Source organism: Macaca nemestrina, chromosome 8, assembly GCF_043159975.1.
Source record: "Macaca nemestrina isolate mMacNem1 chromosome 8, mMacNem.hap1, whole genome shotgun sequence".
Lineage (NCBI taxonomy): Eukaryota > Metazoa > Chordata > Mammalia > Primates > Cercopithecidae > Macaca > Macaca nemestrina.
In genome coordinates, this window is record NC_092132.1 from 53044130 (window position 1) to 53049480 (window position 5351).

A 5351-nucleotide genomic window follows, 5' to 3' on the forward strand; every position below is an offset into this window, starting at 1 on the left:
ATCAATATGGCTAATTAAAACAGTATTTGTAAAGAGGCTGTTCATCATTGGTAATCAAGAAAATGCAAATAAAAAGTCATGCTTATAAACTACCAAACTTCCTTGATGTTTTTCCTGCTCTTCTCGACTTTTTTTCCCCTCAGTCTCTTCCACCTCTCAAATTTTATTGAGCCCGAGGGTTTTACCTTTGCGCTTCTTCTTTTCTAACCGTATAAGCTTTCAAAGGAAACTTCACGCTGCTTGAACTCTACTCAGGTACCAGAGGTACATCAAAAACAACAATCCAAACTGAACTCATTAGCTCCCACCTCAAACTTTCTTCCTCTTCCTATGCACCCTGCCTTATTAAATTTGTTTGTTAATAAACTTCTATTGAGTAATATACTTGAAGTAAACTCTGGAAGCACTTTGCTAGACTGCAAGGATAGAAAGATGTATATAACACACATTTCCCTTGCCCTAGCAATGTACTTGAAATACAGTAGGTACCAAATAAAAGTTAAGTGAATGAATTCATTCACTAGTATATCCTCAAGGCATTTACAATCTAATGGGTCCGCAAGGACATAGTTCAGAACACAACTCAAATACTTGCACAAGAATTCCCAAGGTTTGATTAACCTAATACCCATACAGATAGTATGGAATAGTCTAAGCCTTTATTACCCTTATGATCTGAACTGTGGGTTGGTCTGGATTATTAATGCTGTCAAGCGAACACAGAAGTCTTGAAATCTTTCCCCCTCTGCTGAACTACCCACAATATATGAACTAACTCTTCACTTAAATATTATCTTAATATTTTGTGATATTTGGTCTTCATACCAGGTCCTTGACATACGGTTCTTAAAACCTTTGGAATCTCTGATGTAATAAGAGTGTCTCTTGTGTGATAATGAGATGACGGATGGCTAGGGGCCTCTTGTTGGCTTTAGAATGGGGACTGGTCACCAGAAAGTCCAAAGACATGACTCCAGGGTTAGGAATTTCATGCCCACCCTCCCTCACCAACCTCTAAGGAGGGGAAAGTAGCTAAAAGTTGAACTGATGACCAGTGGCCAATGATGTAATCAATCATGCCTGCACAATGAAGTCTCAAAAAAAAAAAAAAAAAAAAAAAAAAAAAAAAAAAACACCAAAGGACAAGATCTGGAGGGTCTTTCGATGAGTTGAACATGTGGAGGTTCCTGGAGGGTGGTGTCCACAGAGGGTATGTAAATTCCATGTCTCTTGCCACATACCTTGCTTTCATCTGGCTTTTTATACATATACTTTGTAACATCCTTTATGATAAACTGGTCAATGTAAGTTAAGTATTTCCCTGAGTTTTGTGGGCTGCTCTAGCAAATTAATTGAATCTGAGGAGGTAACCATAGGAACCCCAATTTGTAACCTGTCTGTCAGAAGCACAGGTCACAATCTGTGCTTGTGATTGGTGTCTGAAGTGGGGGCAGTCTTGTAGGGCTTAGTCTTCAACCCGTGGAATCGGACACTATCTCTAGGTAGATAGCATCAGAACTGAATTTGATTAGTCTGCCACAGAATTGCCTGGTGTATGGAGGAAAACCTCCACTCATCTAGCGTCTGAAGTGTTGAGTGACTGTTTAAGAATAGAGTGTAAAGAAAACATTTTGGTTTTTCCTATATCCACATATATTCTAATAAGCCAACAGATGTTTATTAACAGGCTCTGGAGCCGGCCTGCCTGAGTCTGAAGCCTGTTCCACCCCTTGCCAGACAGTGACCATGGTAAGTTTTTCACTTCTCTTCATCTCTGCATCCTCAGTCTCACTGAAATCATTAGGAGTTGCAATGATAGCAGCACTAGGATTGAACAGACTGGGCTGCAAATTTCTTACCACCGTGCCTGACACAAAGAAATTGATCAATCAATATTAACTGTTGCTATTCATTCAGCAAATATATATTATACAGTTGCTATTTGATAGGCATTAGAAATGCATTAATGAGTTAAACAAATATGTTCGCTGCCTTTCTGAAGTTTTCAATACAAAAGGACCTGGCAAATACACAAACAAAATATATTCCTGAATAAATTACTATGTTTTTGTTTGTAACTGGGGAGCTGTTCAATTTTTCTGGAAGTTAGGTGACTTCCTTCCCTGTACACCTCTTAGGGAACACGTGAACTAACAACAAAAGGGGCCCCCCAAAAGATGCTATGTTCCCCAGTCTGGAGTCCTGAGCTGCAAATGACAATGAAAAGCTGCAAATATCTTCAAAGTTGTCTTTGGAAGCTAAGTTAATGCTACTCCATCCTACCTGCCAATTTCCTTTTTTCATTCCATTTATTTTCTCTCTATTGTTGTGAACAACAAATATATGTAAAACAAGAGAGAACTGGGGAATGAAGATGTTTCTGAGACAGAAAGAAAAGGCAGAAAGACAGAGATAGGCAGTCCAGAGTTGCATCAGAACATTTGTAAAATAGATGCTTTTTATTCTGAACTTGAATTTTAATTATTTTAACATGTCTACCTCATTCTTCCTTTAAAGGAAAGGAAGACAAACTACAGTCTCTACAGATACTCTGTAGAAATAAAAATGTTACTGTTCTTAAGACAATAAATATTTCAGCAGAAAAATGAAGAAGTGATGTAAATGTGCATGAGAAAACCAGTGGCAGGCTTTGGATTCTCTTGGATCTCTGGTGTTCTTTCTTCACTGGGTGCATACGGAGAGAAAAGGAGCATTCTCTTGCACTAGTCATTTATTATTTATTTTTATGCTTTAATTATTTGTGGAAATTCCTGACAGCTTCATATTCAGCCAGTTTTACTGACAGTCAGGATTGTGCGTTAAGGAGTGGGAGGACAAAGCACCCACTGGAGAGGAGGAAACAGTGCCAGCAGTTTCATGGTTGGGAATTGCATAGCTGAGCATTGAGAAATAACTTGATTTTAGGATGATAACAAATTTTAAAATGATGCTAATGACACAGTTTGACGTCTTTCTTGGGAGATGTTTTTAGAATATTTTCCACTGGTGTAAAAGAAGGTAGCTGAAACTCGCTAGATGTGGGAATTTTCTTTCACTCTGATCCAAGTGTCACATCACTGCTCTCTGTGACTATAGGAGACCCTTGAACATCCCTGGAGTGAGATGGCACTTGGTTCTGAAGCAAGGGCCTGACAGTGTGATAATAAGGACTCAGGAAAGTTAATCTAGTTACATGAGAATTTATTGAAGTCCGTTCATTCATTCGTATATTCATTTCATCCATTCAGTCATTCACAAATATAGAGTACAAAGCACTCTGTTACATATTAGATTGCAAGACTATTTGAGCAATTTAGTTTGAAAGAATGAAAATTTGGACCAGAGTAGTGGCTTTAATATCTTCCTAATTCTTACAAATTTGTTTAAACCAGAAAGGGTTTGTGTTTGTTTTGGTATTGGTTTTAGTTTTGGGTTTTAGGGCTTGTTTTAACCTTGGTTGGTTCTCTGTTTTCACTTCTTTGTTTATTTGTCTTTCAGATATCATCAATGGTATTCACTCATCCATACACAAAGTTTCACCCTTTCATCCTGAAGATCAATAGGACTCATTGCTGTCCAGGATATGACATATTTTAAAAACTATATCCAAGGTTTTATTACTTTATTGTTATTTCTAGCACTCAAATAATATCTACCATCCCTGTAGCACCTCTTCCATGCCTGGCATGATTCTAGTTACTTTAACCTCATTATCGCCACTCCTCAAAACAGAAAAGAAAGGAGATAGTTGTTATTCCCATTTTACAGATGAAAAAAACAGAGCTCCCTGAGGTTAAAAATAGCTTCATAACTAGTTAACAGTGAATTAGGGTCTCAATGTGTCTGACTCAAGAGCCCACACTCTTCAGTTTTACTTTTCATAAAAACTTGACCTTAAAGAGTAGCACAATGACAATTACAGTTCCTCTAAATTTATACCAAAATGGGAAACTGCTCTTGGGTTTGCCTTCTTTTATAGCAGCTCCCCAGGGGATTCATTTCAGCAGTTTCTGACAATACAATGAGCACACAAGACAGGCATTATCTGCTCCCTGCGCTACGCACCAGGACTTCGAGTTTCCTCATTGCCTTGCACATCACACTCTTTTCTTTGAAGGGAATCCCATTTTCCCACCTGCATCCATCATTCATCTGTCATCCCATTCAACTAGTGAGGTTTTTAACTAGATGATTTTTTTTTAATCTTTCTTGGCTAACCTTGTTGCTCAAGGTCTTTGCTCTGACTACAGTTTTAGAGCTCACTCATTTTCTTGCCCCCAGCTCACCCCTTTGAGAGTAGCAATTAATACAGATAACTGTTTTGTTGGGTTTTGCTTTTTACATATTAAAGGGCAGAGGCAACCAGCTTGGGTTGGTCTCAGCTTCCTTTTGATCTTTCAGGAGCCGCACAACAATATCCATCTGCACAACCTGAGAAGGGTAATTTAGGGATGGTTTAAGGAGTAAGCTTCAAGGTGCTATTGCTTGAGGTTTGAAGAAGGACCCATTACAGCAAGAGCATGACCTTTCTCAAATACCTCTCAGAGCAGCAGATGTACTCTACTGAAATCTCACCTCCCTCTTCTGATGCAGCGGATGAAAGTGCCTCTGAAGAGGAACAAAGATCTGTGCTATCATAAAGCATAGCATTTTCCCATTGCATTTAAATTGAGTATATTGCTCTTTCGGTTTTGCTAAGATTACACAAAATGTAATTACATCGACACTATTCACCTGGGAACCCAAGAAACGAATGCTAATGCAGTCGCACTGGGGGAGGGAAGCCTCTTGAATGGTGAAGACACTTTTTCCCGGACCAGAATTTTGCCTGGTTTTCTCAGTTATAATCAATCCAGGCAGCAGAGGAAAGCAGTGTGCCTCTGCACTGCTTTAGAATCCCACAGTTTCTCCATATGGGAACACATGTGTGTTTATTTTTTAGTGTTGGGGTTCATGGACTAAATGTTCTCATTTCCCGTGTTTTCCTATTTAGTCTGCCTAGCAGCCTTGTGAATACCCATATATTCTCTGCAATTAAAATTTAATTTAGGACTAACTTAATTTTAAAATAGAAGTTGAATCAAGTAATGTGGGTTTGGGGCCTAAAACACTTAAACTTTTTGATTAATATCTCAAAACTGGTGTACCATGCCTCTAGCATTCTTTGGGAGTAGGATAAAGTTTCAGACATGTGTATTGGGTTTTTTGTGTGTTTTTTAGTGATGAGGTAAAATTAGTATAAGTGGAATCCTAGTTGTTTAGTAGCTTGTCATCTCAGTAGCCACAACTAAACCCAAGAAAATGTGTCTTAGCAAAAAATCAAGATCTTTATGTGGCTTGCTCTTTATAAA

The 5351-nt window shown here is 38.4% G+C and overlaps 1 long non-coding RNA gene across 1 annotated transcript; it reads left to right on the plus strand.

Moving 5' to 3' along the window:
• The first annotated feature begins 1485 nt into the window (after positions 1 to 1485).
• LOC139355662 (uncharacterized) lies at positions 1486 to 4618 on the plus strand. Its single transcript, XR_011606487.1, has 3 exons — positions 1486 to 1749; positions 3499 to 3611; positions 4402 to 4618. It is a non-coding gene; the product is annotated as an uncharacterized lncRNA (long non-coding RNA).
• The last annotated feature ends 733 nt before the right edge of the window (positions 4619 to 5351 follow it).